This window comes from Bombina bombina, chromosome 3, assembly GCF_027579735.1.
Source record: "Bombina bombina isolate aBomBom1 chromosome 3, aBomBom1.pri, whole genome shotgun sequence".
Lineage (NCBI taxonomy): Eukaryota > Metazoa > Chordata > Amphibia > Anura > Bombinatoridae > Bombina > Bombina bombina.
Genome location: NC_069501.1, coordinates 103,951,706 through 103,968,490, shown reverse-complemented (window position 1 = coordinate 103,968,490; position 16,785 = coordinate 103,951,706). Strand labels below are relative to the sequence as shown.

The following is a 16,785-nucleotide window of genomic DNA, read 5'->3' as shown; positions in this document are numbered from 1 at the left end:
TGATACAAAAAAATCATAACCACCATAAAAAGGGTGGGCCTCATGGACTCTTGCCAATATGAAAGAAATGAATTTATCAGGTAAGTTCTTACATAAATTATGTTTTCTTTCATGTAATTGTCAAGAGTCCATGAGCTAGTGACGTATGGGATAGCAATACCCAAGATGTGGAACTCCACAGAAGAGTCACTAGAGAGGGAGGGATAAAAATAAAAACAGCCATTTTCCGCTGAAAAAAAAATAAATCTACATCCAAAAGAATAAGTTTTTCTCATAAATGCAAAGAAAAAACTTAAAACATAAGCAGAGGAATCAAACTGAAACAGGCTGCCTGAAGAACTTTTCTACCAAAAACTGCTTCAGAAGAGGCAAATACATCAAAACGGTAGAATTTAGTAAATGTATGCAAAGAAGACCAAGTTGCTGCTTTGCAAATCTGATCAACTAAAGCTTCATTCTTAAAAGCCCAAGAGTGGAGACTGATCTAGTAGAATGAGCTGTGATTCTCTGAGGCGGGGCTTGACCCGACTCCAAATAAGCCTGATGAAATCAAAAGCTTTAACCAAGAAGCTAAGGAAATGGCAGAAACTTTCTGACCTTTCCTAGAACCAGAAAAGACAACAAATAGACTAGAAGTTTTCCTGAAATATTTAGTAGCTTCAACATAATATTTCAGAGATCTTACAACATCCAGAGAATGTAAGGATCTCTCCAAAGAATCCTTGGGATTAGGACACAAAGAGGGGACAACAATTTCCCTATTAATTTTGTTAGAATTCACAACCTTAGGTAGGAATTTAAATGAAGTCCGCAAAACTGCCTTATCCTGATGAAAAATCAGAAAAGGAGACTCACAAAAAAGAGCAGATAATTCGGAAACTTTTCTAGCAGAAGAGATAGCCAAAAGGAACAACACTTTTCAAGAAAGTAGTTTAATATCTAAGGAATGCATAGGCTCAAAAGGAGGAGCCTGTAAAGCCTTCAAAACCAAATTAAGACTCCAAGGAGGAGAGATTGATTTAATGACAGGCTTGATACGGACCAAAGCCTGAACAAAACAGTGAATATCAGGAAGCTTAGCAATCTTTCTTTGAAACAAAACAGAAAGAGCAGATATTTGTCCCTGCAGACAAACCTTTATCCAAACCATCCTGAAGAAACTGTAAAATCCTGTGAAATATAAGTCTTCCAGACTTGATAATAAATATTCCTAGAGACAGATTTACGAGCCTGTAACATAGTATAATTCACTGAGCCAGAGAAACCTCTATGACTAAGCACTAAGCGTTCAATTTCCATACCTTCAAATTTAATGATTTGAGATCCTGATGGAAAAAACATCTGGTCTTAAAGGAAGGTCTGGTCTTAAAGGAAGTGGCCAAGGTTGGCAACTGGACAAGATCTGCATACCAGAACCTGTGAGGCCATGCTGGTGCTACCAGAAACACAAACAATCGTTCCATGATGATCTTGGAAATCACTCTTGGAAGAAGAACTATAGGCGGGAAGATATAAGCAGGTTGGTAAAACCAAGGAACTGCTAACACATCCACCAACTCCACCTGAGAATCCCTGGACCTGGATAGGTACCTGGGAAGTCTCTTGTTTAGATGAAAAAACACATCTGGATGGAGCGACCACTCCCCCGGATGTATAGTCTAACGGCTGAGATAATCCACTTCCCAATTGTCTACACCTGAGATATGTACTACAGGAATTAGACAAGAGCTGGATTCCACCCAAGAAAGTATCCACGATGCTTCTTTCATAGCTAGGGGACTGAGTCCCACCCTGATGATTAACATATGCCACAGTTGTGATATTGTCTATCTGAAAACAAATGAACGGTTCTCTCTTCAAAAGAGGCCAAACCTGAAGAGCCCTGAAAGTAGCACGGAGTTCTAAAATATTGATAGGTAATCTCGCCTCTTGAGATTTCCAAACCCTTTGTGCTGTCAGAGATCCCCAGCCAGCTCCCCAACCTGAAAGACTTGTATCTGTTCTGATTACAGTCCAGGTTGGACGAACAAAGGAGGCCCCTTGAACTATACGATGGTGATCTAACCACCAAGATAGAGAGAGTCGAAAATTGGGATTTAAGGATATTAATTATGATATCTTTATATAATCCCTGCACCATTGAATCAGCATACAAAGCTGGAGAAGTCTCATATGAAGACAAGCAAAGGAGATCACGTCTGATGCTGCAGTAATGAGACCTAAAACTTTCATGCACATAGCTACTGAAGGGAAAAATTGAGACTGAAGGTTCTGACAAACTGAAACCAATTTAATTAGTCTCTTGTCTGTTAGAGACAGAGTCATAGACACTGAATCTATCTGGAAACCTAAAAAGGTGACCCTTGTCTGAGGAATCAAACTTTTTGGTAAATTGATCTTCTAACCATGTCTTTGAAGAAACAACACTAGTTGATTCGTGTGAGATTAAAATCTTTCTGATCCAGAACTGGCCTGAATGAATTCTTTCTTTGGGACAATGAATGGATTTGAACGGAACTGGTATGATTACCCCTGAAAGCTCTAGATCTGAAACACACTTCAGAAAAATCTGAACCTTCACTGGATTTGCTGGGACGTGTGAGAGAAAGAATCTTCTCAAGGAGGTCTTACTCTGAATCCAATTTAATACCCTTGAGAGACAAAAACTCTGAATCCATTGATTTTGGACAAAATCTGCCCAAAAGTTTTGGAAAAAAAGTTTAATCTGCCCCCACCAGCTGAGCTGCAATGAGGCCTGCACCTTCATGCAGACTTGGGGACTGGCTTTGGTTTCTTAAACGACTTGGACCAAATAAATTGTTACCTTGGAAAGAAAGAGATAGTAATCTAGGCTTAGATACCATGTCAGTATTCCAATATCTGAGCCATAAAGCCCTAACATCAATGTTGATGATATAAAAAAATGGCATGCTGGACAATCAGGATCTGTTTCCTGTTGCGCTAAGCTTTCCAACCAAAAAGTTGATGCAGCTGCAACATCAGCCATAGAAATGGCAGGCCTGAGCAGATAGCCATAATATAAATAAGCTTTCCTTAGATAAGATTCAAGTTTCCTATCTAAAGGACCCTTAAAGGAAATACTATCTTCCATAGGGATAGTAGTACGTTAGGTAAGAGTAGAAATAGCCCCATCAACTTTGGGGATTTTTCCCCAAAACTCCAATCTAACTGTTGGCAAAGGCTACAACTTTTTAAACCTAGAAGAAGGAAAAGGAGGTACCAGGCCTATTCCATTCCTTTGAAATCATATCAGAAATAACAGCAGGAACTGGAAAAACCTCTGGAGTAACCACAGGAGGTTTATAAACAGAATTTAAACTTTTACTAGTTTTAGTATCAAGAGGACTAGTTTCCTCAATATCCAAAGTAATCAACACTTCTTTAACAAGGAACGAATATACTCCATCTTAACGAGAAAAGTAGATTTGTCAGTGTCAATATCTGAGGTAGGATCTTCTGAATCAGATCCTCATCAGAGGAGGATAATACAGTATGTTGTTGGTCATTTGAAATTTCATCAACTTTATGAAAAGTTTTTAAAAGACCTTTTACGTTTATTAGAAGGCGAAATAGCAGACAAAGCCTTCTAAATTGCAATAAAATATTTTATATTCACAGGGATATCATGTACATTAGATGTTGTAGGAACAACAGGCATTGTACTAGTACTGATGGATATACTCAGTCACTGCATGTAAAAGCTTATCATGACAACTGTTACATACCACAGCTGGAGATATAATCTCCACTAATTTACAACAGATACACTTATCTTTGGTTGAACTGTTATCAGGCAGCAGGATTCTAACAGTGGTTTCTGAGACAGGATCAGATTGAGACATCTTGCAAATGTAAGAGAAAAAAACAACATATAAAGCAAAATTATCAATTTCCTTATATGGCAGTTTCAGGAAAGGGAAAAAAATGCAAACAGCATAGCCCTCTGAGTATAGAAAAAGCAAGAGGCATATAGGAAGTGGGGTTAAAATAATTAAATTATTTGGCGCCAAGTATGACGCACAACGCAAAATTACATTTTTTGGCGCTAACAACATCCGGAAATGACGCAACTCGCATCATGGCAGACGCAACCTTGTGAAGGAAACCTGGCGTCAACTAAGACGCTGGAAATTACGAATTTGCGACACCGAACATACCTTCGCGCCAAAAAAATTATCGCACCAAGAATGACGCAATAAATATCAACATTTTGTGACCTCGCAAGCCTAATTTTGTCAGAAAAAAATTAATGAAAAAGACTATACCCCAGGTAAGAAAAAACTTCCTAAAAATGTTTTTCCCAAATTTGAAACTGATAGTCTGCAAAAGGAAATATACATAAACCTGACTCATGGCAAATATAAGTACAATACATATATTTAGAACTTTATAATAAAACATAAAGTGCCAAACCATAGCTGGGCTGTCTTAAGTAATAAAAAACATACTTACCAAAAGACACACATGCACATATAGCAGATAGCCAAACCAGTACTGAAACAGTAACAGTAGAGGTAATGGAATATGAGAGTATATCATCGATCTGAAAAGGGAGGTTGGAGATGAATCTCTACGACCGATAACAGAGAACCTTTGAAAAGATTTCCCACAAGGAAAACCATAAAATCAATAGGCGATACTCTTTTCAAATCCCTCTAACATTCACTGTACTCTGAGAGGAATCGGGCTTCAAAATGCTGAGAAGCGCATATCACAGAAGAAAATCAAGCACAAACTTACTTCACCACCTCCATAGGGAGGTAAAGTTTGTAAAACTGAATTGTGGGTGTGGTGAGGGGTGTAATTTATAGGAATTTTGAGGTTTGGGAAACTTTGCCCCTCCTGGTAGGATTGTATATCCCATATGTCACTAGCTCATGGACTCTTGCCAATTACATGAAAGAAATCTATATTTTTAGTTTATACTCAGTATAAAGGGGTTTTTAATTTAGGAAACTTTCCAGAAACCAATTTCCCTGAATAAGAGACAGCTTGAATAATAACCCAACTTTCACTTTGTATTTCAAAGTCACTTAGAACATACTTGAATACAATTTTATCAGAAACTAAAAGAAAAATATAGGGGAAGAGCACTCTCAGCTTGTAATTTGAATTAGATACTGTCAAACAGTGATGCACAATCTATTGCTAGTCAGGAGAAGGATATAACTGCTGAAACAATCAGGAACAGTATAGGTTTGTATCCAGAAATTAATATCAATGTCCTCCCTAGAAAAGGATAGGAAGTAAAATTTACCCCTTTACAAGGATTAAACATTAAAGTGTGAAAGGATTTCATATAAATTTAAAATGCTTTAATTTAAAGGGATATGAAAGTCAAATCCAAACTTTTGCTGTTCGGATAGCACATGCAATTCAAGAGACCACAATTTACTTGTTCTTTGTTAAAAAAAAAAAAAAAAAAAAAAAAAAAAAGCATACCTAGGTAGGCTATCTTGTAATTGGTGGCTAAGTACATATGCCATTGACTAGACAGGTGTGCTCTGCTATGTGCCAGTATTATATTGATGCTCTGCAGCTGACTTTATGTGTTTAACACCTTTGACCTCACATCTAGGCATTTTATATACATAATAAGAAAAGACACAGACACAGGAATGGGTGAAAAAAGGCTGCAGCCCGCATTTATTAAATGAAATTAAATGAAGTTACAAATTTAAAACAACTAAACTTCACTTAAAGGTGCTAACCCAACCCCACATCACGTGCCTTCCACTGGCGCTCTGCCAGGCACGCCCACAGCCATAACCTCTCCCCATACATGAGGAGATACCCGCAATAATTAGTTAAACTTTAAGGCTAGCACCCCGAAACAGCTGCGACAACCACATAAAACAGGGAGGGAGGGAGGGACGCTTCTTCTTTTAGCTGTACTCTCCGGTCTCCAAACGAAAGTGAGCAACGGCTCACTAGGAAACGCCGCTTAGCCTAGAGTGAGGTCACATGACCCCTCCTAATTGGTATTTGTACGGGGCTCCATTGACCTCACATCTAGGCATTTTATATACATAATAAGAAAAGACACAGACACAGGAATGGGTGAAAAAAGGCCGCAGCCCGCATTTATTAAATTAAATGAAGTTAAAAATTTGAAACAACTAAACTTCACTTAAAGGTGCTAACCCAACCCCACATCACGTGCCTTCCACTGGCGCTTTGCCAGGCACGCCCACAGCCATAACCTCTCCCCATACATGAGGAGGTACCCACAATAATTAGTTAAATTTTAAGGCCCCACCAATGCTCGAACTACCTTCGAGCACATACCCACAGGGCTAAGGCTTTTTTCACCCCTTCGCCAAGATTAAAATTGAACAGGTGGAGCCCCCACATTCTCCTTTCCAGACACATGAACAGCCCTAAAATAAACATTATGCTTCAGGCATTCAAAAACAAACATTCTGAGCAAACCCACCACTGGCTTAGAACTGGATGACAAACGGTTAATGGCGAACCCCCCCCCCATATTATCAGAATGAAAAACAACTTTTCTGTTTTCGAATTCAAAACCCCAGACTTTTAAGGCTACCACCAGCGGAAATAATTCCAAAAAGACAAGGTTTTTTGTCAGGCCGGCAACTGCCCAAGCCTGCGGCCACGGGCCCGCACACCATTTTCACCCAAACAATGCTCCGAAACCGTGAGCACCCGAAGCGTCAGTAAATAGATGTAACTCACTGTTCAGGATTTCAGCAGCTTGAATGAAAGACCTTCCATTAAAATCTTTCAGGAAAGACCTCCAGACTCTCAAATCCTCCCTCACTTGGGAAGATATACGAATCCTAAAGTGAGTAATTTTAACCCCGACAGTAGCCAATGACAACCTTCTACAAAAGATTCTGCCCACTGGGATAATTTTACAGGCAAAATTCAGTTTACCAACCAAAGACTGAATTTCTCTTAAGGACAACTTTTCCCTAACCAGGGCACACTTAATCATGCAAACCAAATCCCTGACCTTATCTTCGGGAAGTCTGCATTCCATCAGTGTAGACTCAATACAAATACCCAGGAAATTAATGACAGAGGAAGGACCTTCCGTTTTATCAACAGCAACAGGAATACCAAAATCCCTGGCTACTGAGAAAAAAGAATCCATGAGAATTTGACATTCATCCTGCCCCGGAGGACCAACAAATAGGAAGTCATCCAAATAATGGATAACTGATGACAGCCCCGAAATCTGATTGACTACCCATTCAACAAAACAGCTGAACGTCTCAAATAAAGAACAAGAAATAGAGCAGCCCATAGGCAAACATAAGTCCACAAAAAAGGAGCCATTGAAAAAACAGCCCAACAAATCATGGCATGAAGGGTGAACAGGGAGAAGCCTGAATGCGGCTTCAATATCCACCTTAGCCAACAAAGCATTATACCCAGCATTCCTAACCAAATCCAAAGCTCTATCAAAAGAAACATATCTAACAGCAGATATCTCAGTATCAGTACCATCGTTTACCGAAAAACATTTAGGAAAAGACAGATGATGAATTAACCTGAATTGATTGGGTACCTTCTTAGGAACAACTCCCAAAGGAGATACCCTCAAATTCGCAAAAGGAGGGTCAGAAAAGGGGCCCGCCATTCTGCCCAAAGAGACTTCTTTTTGGATTTTTTCAGCCACAACACCAGGAAAATCAACCGCAGACTTTTAAGTTACCTGAAAAAAACAGAATTGATACCTTCAATAAAGGGGATACAAAAACCATCACTAAAACCCTTAAGCAATAATTCCGCATCCGCTGCCTTACCCCGACATTTACCGTACAATTTTAACCAAGGCGCCATCCTTCCTATTTTCACTGGCGTCTTGGCTCTGAATAACACCATCTCCTTTTCGAGAGGGATTTTGCTTTTTTAAAGCACTTGGAACCAGAATGGATTCCGCCGCAGAAAGAACATTCGTGCTTGTATTTACAAGCGGTGCCGAACTTGCATGCCCCTTCATTAAATTGAAAGCAAAGCCCTTTTCTAAGGGCCACTGCTGAAGATGCTGGGGAGAGGACACTGCTTCCCCCTCCAGCACCGCAAAAGGGCTGCCCGGACCTTAAAGGAGTCATAAGCTCCAACCAAATCCCCATCTCCCTATTGTCCCACCTCATCTCGGGACGAACCGTCATACTTTGTCGAAATTGCTCATCATATTTCCACCATGCAAGCCCGCGATATGTACGGCAGGCGCCCGCAATCTTGTCCAAGTAACAAAACAGTGAAGAGCATACCTCCGGGTTCTTTTCCCCCACAACACTAGCAAAAATGCAAAATGCCTTTGACCAATTAGACAAGGTCTTAGGCAGTTTTCTGAACCTTCTCTTTCGCTCCTCCTCCTCTTTCTTAACCGAGTCACTTTTAGCATCCTCCTTAATATAAAAAAATTGGTCAACAGGGAGAAGGGAAAAAATTTCCACAAACTCCCGCCTCCAAATTTTCTCTTTCACCTCTTTCGACAAATGGATACCCAAAGGACCCACAGAGCATAAGCACGGACGCCTAAAAGCCTGATCAGACACCCGTACCAACTGCCCGCTCGTACCAGAATTGCCCGACATCACAGAACTAGGCCGATCCAGGGGACCACCCCCGGATGGCACGTTCTGTGATACCCATACCCCGACCGGACCCGAAGGGCAGCTAACACTAGGCTGATAACCACCTTCCAGCTGAGCAACCAGCTCTTTAAGACCTTTCAACACCGAATCACACCTAATATCGCCAGAAACGCTCTCATTAGGCAACAAACAAGTACCGATACTCTCACCTAAATTACTAGGGACCTTATAGGCCTCCCTTGTGGTAACCGCTTCACTCATTGTATCTGGTTGCATTGACTCAGAGCCCTGCCTCAAACTTTCTTTCTCTCTGTATCTTTTTCTCTCAGGTGTTCTAGACCTTCTGGTTCTCTCTTTCTCCCTTGACTGCCTATTCAGAGTCCCCCAAACGGATGTTTCTGCTGTTTTCTGACTCCTACAGTATTTTATGGGCGAGCGTGATCTTTCCTGACGCTGTGACACAGGTGTCCTGCTTCTGCTTTCCTGCCTCCTCCTTTCACTTTGAGCCTGAGAGGATGCATAACCCCTGTTAGCTAAACCTGAAACATTGGCTTGGCTGCTAAGTTATCACCTATAAATTCCCTATCTAAGCTTGCCCTGCCCAAAGCCTCCTTACACCCCCGGGTTCCACATTAAGCCTGGAGCCCAAATCTTTTCCCCTAGCTCCCCCCTTTTCTGGAACCAACGCCCTAAGTAGCTGTGATAAAACCTCCATACCCCCTACCTGTTCCGTTGCAACTGGTCCAGATGTTGAAGCTTGTGGTTCTTCCTCTTCAGCAAAGTCGCTGTAATGCTACTCCAGCCATAACGAATCGTAATCCTCCTGTGCAGGCAAACTCACTTTGCCAGCACTTCTCCCTGCTATTTGACGCTTTGCTTGAATAATGTCTGGGGAAAAAGATACATTAAAATGCCTAGAGGCAACCCCCCTACATTCCCTGTCCCCACTATCACTCAACCTACCAGAGCCTCTGCTCCCTCTTTTACCACCCCTTTGAGAACTAAACTGATCCCCACATTTTTTGCTTTTAAAAGCGACATCTATACTAGCATCCCTAGCCTCAGTGTATGATATTCCGGCTCCCTCTTCGCAATAAGTGACCGTCTGAGGTACCAGTATTAAAACACCACCTCTAGGCCCAACTAATCTAGGGCTAAGGCCCTCTGATGCCCGGTTACTAATTTTTTCCACAGGCCTAGGGGCCGAAAGCTGCTCCCTCCTTGTGTATGAATCCCTCTCCCTCCTCACAGGCGTTCTAGCCTCCCTGCCTGTATTAAAAACACAGGGATTAGAAGCCGCTAACAGCTCCTGATCCCGAATATTACCAAGGCCTAAGTAGGCCGTGTCCGCCTCCTGAATTGGCGCCAAATTAAAATCTGAGGGATCCTCGTCCGGATTCTCCTCCATTGACCCCATAGCCGCCTCAGCCCCCTCCACATCCGCTCCGGAATCATCCTTGGCACCTAAAAAACAAGAAAGATTACCTGCTCGGGTCGCCTCCGACGCGACCGTGACGTCTCCTGCCTGCTGCTGTTACCGGTCCCGGTCCGACGACTGTTACCTCCTTCCACTGCTTCTGCCACGATGCCGACCTGCACCGCCTGTTGGATGGCCCGACCACGTGAAACCAGGGCCTTCCCCGACCTCCTCTTCCTGTTCCCGGATTCCTGCCTCCTTCCGACGGATGGACTGAGCCTCTCTGGCGGGCGGGACCTACGCACAGGCCTGGACTCACCAACCGGAACTTCGACGCCCGCCATAACTTCACCTCCAGCGACGTTGCCTTCTTCAACCGCCAGCCTCCTCTGGTTCCATTCGACTCCTATGGACCGCAACAGCTCCTGCACCGTCCCCAGGATCGTCTGAATATCCTCCATGGTAAGTAGATGTAACCGCTTCTTCTCCCGCTTCTTCTTTCAGCTGTACTCTCCGGTCTCCAAACGAAAGTGAGCAACGGCTCACTAGGACACGCCCCTTAGCCTAGAGTGAGGTCACATGACCCCTCCCTAATAGGCATTCGTACGGGGCTCCATATTATGAAGTTAAACACCTGGGCCCATATTTATCAAGCTCCGTACGGAGCTTGAAGGGACTCGCCAGAAACACAAGTTATGAAGCAGCGGTCTAAAGACTGCTGCTCCATAACCCTGTCCGCCTGCTCTGAGCAGGCGGACAGGAATCGCCGGAAATCAACGATCGGGTTGATTGACACCTCCCTGCTGGTGGCCGATTGGCTGCGAGTCAGCAGGGGGCGGCGTTGCACCAGCAGCTCTTGTGAGCTGCTGGTGCAATGTTAAATGCGGAGAGCGTATTGCTCTCCGCATTTAGCGAGGTCTTGCGGACCTGATCCGCACTGTCGGATCAGGTCCGCAAGACCTTTGATAAATAGAGGCCCTGGTCTTTTTCCAGTCATTTGTCCCAGCTAATAAAATTAATATTAAATACAATTTTGTATTTTATATTGTATATGAAGCATATTTAACGATTTGTAAGAATTTACCTTCCAAATAGACTTGACCCTTAAACTTTGTTCTCTGCTATTTTATTTATTTTTTAATACACTTCCCTAATCTACATCATGGAGTTGTTTTAACATAACATTAATAATAAAATTTAATAATACATAGAAATATATGGAATCCAAATAACTACAAACTACTGCGACACCTGTAGTAAAAATATATTAGTTGTTATATTAGGCTGTTTATAATATATAAAATAACAAATTGAATGCCCGCAGAATGCAACTATTTGTAATATTGGCAACCCCCCCCCTTTTTGACATCCTGCATTTAATAGGTTAAAAAGAGTGACATCACCAATAAGGGAACTAGACCAACCAGCTGGCTACTGGGACTGTACCATGTCTGTAACAGGAGGGGAGAGTTATATCACTTTCTAGATATTAATTCATGGTTGTCCCTTTTAAGCGAAGATCCATCATTTTCACCATATTATAGTAATCTATAATTGTATAAATAGTGTGGCTCGTGACCGGTAGCTGTAGCCCCACTCTACATGCGTATTCTAAGGCCGGATTCCCCTCTCTGTAAATGGAGGCGGCCGCGGATGCCTCTTGCTATGTTGCTGTAGTGTCAGCGCCCCGGGTAGTAGTGTGTGGAGTGCCGCTGCCCAGATTGTGGTACTGTAGCCGGGCACAGACAGAGGAGAGGTTACTTCCGCGTTGTGAGCAGGTGGGTACACTGCTGGCGTGGGGGTTGGGTGATACCAGGCTGCCCTGGCTGGGTTATTGCTCCCTATTACAGCACATACGTGAGTACACAGCATTACCTGTACAGTGCAGAGACCTCTCTGGGACTGACACCTGCGATCTCTGTCACTGCATCGTTATATCTGTTACTGGTAGTTATCACTCATTTATAAAATCATGTAGCAGGTGTGTTATCATTTTATATATAGGATTACAATTCCTATGGCAACACAACTCCCCTGCATTGACCTATATCTTGTTTTCTAAATGTTACTCTAATAAGCGTTGAAATAAATTAGCAAACGTATCAATCAATTCAAGGACTAAACCACAACCTACCGAGTATACTGGTTGCAGTTATCATTTGCAATATGTGTTCATTTGAGTACATTTTAATTATAGACAACATTTTAGGGTTGTAATATATATTTAGTTTCCTGAGTTACAGCTTTCCAATCTATCTTTCTGCTTATCAGGTATAACCTGGATTACCAGTTTAAAGAGTGTAATATGAAGCTAAATATACCGAAAAAAGTAAGATTTGTGTTATTTTTTTTAATACCTGAAATATTTGGTAAATTAAAAGGGAAATAAAGAAAAATCCTTATTAGATTTATAGCTTTATAAACTGATTTATTAAGATTGCATCAAATGTTTGAAAAAGCTTGTGTGGAGTAAAGCAGTTCTCTTTTATATAAAGCAAATGTTTAAATAGTATTTTGCTTTAACCATTCATGTGTCACCTGTTTATTAAAGGGACATTAAACTGCTGGGCACAACAACATGGTTGATGACTACTTGCAATGCTATTGTTTTTTCCTTTAGTGCCAACAGCTCTCTTTAAAGCTATCATATTTTAACCCCTCACTAGTTGGTCAAGCTCCACATCTCTGTGCTGCCATCTTGAAACGTAGGTATTCTTGCACTCAGTGACTGAAATGGAGCCCATTCCCAGATCAGTTAGGTTGCCGGCTTTTTGACAGTTGAATTGAGGACATTGAGTGTGTATGATACAGAGAGGGAGCTTTAGGTTTTTGAAACTGCAGAACTTCACCATCTGGTACTAGTAAAGGTGTTAAAATAGAACAGCTCATAAGTGAATAGTTTATATCCGCAACTAAACACAAAATCTCCAAAGGGCTGCCTACAAATGACAGGTTTTATAAGAGTTTAAACAGAGTACGGCAGACATCCTCACGACTTCATGTCTAGCAGACGCTGTCCAGGGGGACTGAGATACGACACATAACAGGTGGCAAAGTGGGTTGAGAAGCAGTGGTTTGATGCCAAACCTTTGATAAATCTTGCCCTTTATGCAGTTTTGTAGTCCAGTGCAATACCATTTTAAAAGCCCCCTTACAGGGAGTGCAGAATTATTAGGCAAGTTGTATTTTTGAGGATTAATTTTATTATTGAACAACAACCATGTTCTCAATGAACCCAAAAAACTCATTAATATCAAAGCTGAATAGTTTTGGAAGTAGTTTTTAGTTTGTTTTTAGTTATAGCTATTTTAGGGGGATATCTGTGTGTGCAGGTGACTATTACTGTGCATAATTATTAGGCAACTTAACAAAAAACAAATATATACCCATTTCAATTATTTATTTTTACCAGTGAAACCAATATAACATCTCAACATTCACAAATATACATTTCTGACATTCAAAAACAAAACAAAAACAAATCAGTGACCAATATAGCCACCTTTCTTTGCAAGGACACTCAAAAGCCTGCCATCCATGGATTCTGTCAGTGTTTTGATCTGTTCACCATCAACATTGCGTGCAGCAGCAACCACAGCCTCCCAGACACTGTTCAGAGAGGTGTACTGTTTTCCCTCCTTGTAAATCTCACATTTGATGATGGACCACAGGTTCTCAATGGGGTTCAGATCAGGTGAACAAGGAGGCCATGTCATTAGATTTTCTTCTTTTATACCCTTTCTTGCCAGCCACGCTGTGGAGTACTTGGACGCATGTGATGGAGCATTGTCCTGCATTAAAATCATGTTTTTCTTGAAGGATGCAGACTTCTTCCTGTACCACTGCTTGAAGAAGGTGTCTTCCAGAAACTGGCAGTAGGACTGGGAGTTGAGCTTGACTCCATCCTCAACCCGAAAAGGCCCCACAAGCTCATCTTTGATGATACCAGCCCAAACCAGTACTCCACCTCCACCTTGCTGGCGTCTGAGTCGGACTGGAGCTCTCTGCCCTTTACCAATCCAGCCACGGGCCCATCCATCTGGCCCATCAAGACTCACTCTCATTTCATCAGTCCATAAAACCTTAGAAAAATCAGTCTTGAGATATTTCTTGGCCCAGTCTTGACGTTTCAGCTTGTGTGTCTTGTTCAGTGGTGGTCGTCTTTCAGCCTTTCTTACCTTGGCCATGTCTCTGAGTATTGCACACCATGTGCTTTTGGGCACTCCAGTGATGTTGCAGCTCTGAAATAGGGCCAAACTGGTGGCAAGTGGCATCTTGGCAGCTGCACGCTTGACTTTTCTCAGTTCATGGGCAGTTATTTTGTGCCTTGGTTTTTCCACACGCTTCTTGCGACCCTGTTGACTATTTTGAATGAAACGCTTGATTGTTCGATGATCACGCTTCAGAAGCTTTGCAATTTTAAGAGTGCTGCATCCCTCTGCAAGATATCTCACTATTTTTTACTTTTCTGAGCCTGTCAAGTCCTTCTTTTGACCCATTTTGCCAAAGGAAAGGAAGTTGCCTAATAATTATGCACACCTGATATAGGGTGTTGATGTCATTAGACCACACCCCTTCTCATTACAGAGATGCACATCACCTAATATGCTTAATTGGTAGTAGGCTTTCGAGCCTATACAGCTTGGAGTAAGACAACATGCATAAAGAGGATGATGTGGTCAAAATACTCATTTGCCTAATAATTCTGCACACAGTGTATACTATAACCTCTGCTGAGGCCTATTAGGACAGGTATAAATCAGAAAACCACTAGGAGTGAAAATCTGCTGTCTGCAGTATGTACGTCCAATTCTCACGTTACTTTTGTTTTGTTTTGTTACATGACACTGCAGGAGAAGGGGGCAAAACAACTAGTAAAGTACTTTAACTAACAAAGCATAATTAAACATTTTATCAGGAGTTTGAATTTGTGCCTAATTTCCTTTTAAAAATCCTGCAATAGGTGAGCTGAATGTGCTATAGACACTATTCATGCAGTTCTTAGTGTGAGTGAACTGTGCAGTCTTATACTGAACAATGCTCTTCATTGGTGCTGATCATATTGGGTTTTGAGCTAGGGTGGCCGTTATATGCTGCAAACAGTCACAGGTTATTTATTATCTGTAAGTGAACAGGTAAAGAAAATCAAGATAGTATATGCACAGGTAGCTGCTGACTTATCTGTACTCTGGGCTAAGAAGAATGCATGTGGCTCTGTGCTAGAGCACTGGAAGACAGCAAAAACCTAATACTGTTACTGCACATGCTCACGCTTGCACTTGAGTGCGCATGCAGGTCCACAATTGAGAAGACTTATGCAATACAATAACTGGTGGCCAGAGAAAATTACTTTAAATACATCCAGAATCAGTCATTCTTAAAGAGACATGAAACCTACATTTTTATCTTTCATAATAGAGCATATAATTTTAAACAACATTCCAATTAGCTTCTTTTAGGAAATGTGCTCAATTCTCTTGGTATCCTTTGTTGAAGGAGGAGCAATGTACTACTGGGAGCTAGCTGGGCACAGGTGAACCAGTGACAAGAGACATATATGTGCTGCCACAAATCAGCAGCTAGCTCCCAGTAATGCATTGATGCTCCAGAGCCTACCTACAGTATGTATCCTTTTCAACATAGGATACCAAGAGAACAGAGTAAATTTGATAATAGGAGCAAAATGAAACATTTGTAACATGTCATGCTCTATCTTAATCATTTTATGTTTCATGACCCTTTAAACAATGGATTGAAGATTTTTTACATACAAAATAAACATTTAAAACTATTACTTGGCAAAATATACTGTGTTTTGCAAATCAAGAATAAACTGTGCAATGATGGATTGAAAGTGATGGTAAATCCAGCACTAAATATAAATGGGTCCTTCAGTCATGAGTTTAAAAAATAATGTATGTTAAAAGTACCTTTCTTTGCCTCTGTTCTAAACTAAGCAGCTCTGGCCGCGACATTTCCACCTCTCAGCCAATAGCAGTGCTAGCCGTACTTTTAACTCATGACTAAAGGTACTATTTCTGTTTAGTGCTGGTAAATCCTAGCGTTTTAAAAGCATGTGGTGGAGATGAAGCTTTCAAATTGGGATCTCTATTAAAGGGACTTGCAACCCAAAATTAAACGTTCATAAATCAGATAGAGCATGCCATTTTAAACAACTTTTCAATTTACTTCTGTTATCAATTTTGCTTCATTCTCTTGATATCCTTTTTTGAAGAAGCAATGCGTTACTGGGAGCTAGCTAACACATCAGTAAACCAATGATAACAGGTATATATGTGCAGCCACCAATTAGCAGCTCCTGAGCCTACCTAGGTATGCTTTTCAAGAAAGGATAACGAGAAAACAAAGCACATTTTATAATAAAAATAAATAGTAAAGTTGTTTATAATTGTATGTTCTCTCTGAATCATGAAAGAAAAACTTAGGGTTTCGTGTCCCTTTTTAATATTTACAGTTATCATGTTGCAATGACTCGTAAGAATATTAGAATAGCAGAGCAGAGTCACTTGTTCCATATGTCCTAATCAATAGTTTTTGTTGGTAAGTACGGCTTATAGTTGTACTGTCCAACCTTTGGCTTAAGGCGACAATCCAATTACTACCAGCTGCATAAAATGTATGTGAAATTGCTTCTTTATGTTTGCTTTGGAAATGAAATAGCTGATTTTGTTATTTGAAACTACAAGCATATTACAAATGGGTTGAACTTGCAGGGAAATCATTATTTTCGTTTATTATTCAGACAGGGAATAA

The 16,785-nt window shown here is 41.1% G+C and overlaps 1 protein-coding gene across 1 annotated transcript in view; it reads left to right on the top strand.

Annotated features, from left to right (window-relative positions):
* The first annotated feature begins 11,666 nt into the window (after positions 1–11,666).
* Positions 11,667–16,785, top strand: part of DOP1B (DOP1 leucine zipper like protein B) — a 593,629-nt gene continuing 588,510 nt past the window's right edge. Inside the window, exon 1 of the mRNA XM_053705165.1 lies at positions 11,667–11,789. The gene's annotated coding sequence lies outside the window, so the exon portion shown is untranslated. The remainder of the gene's footprint in view (positions 11,790–16,785) is intronic.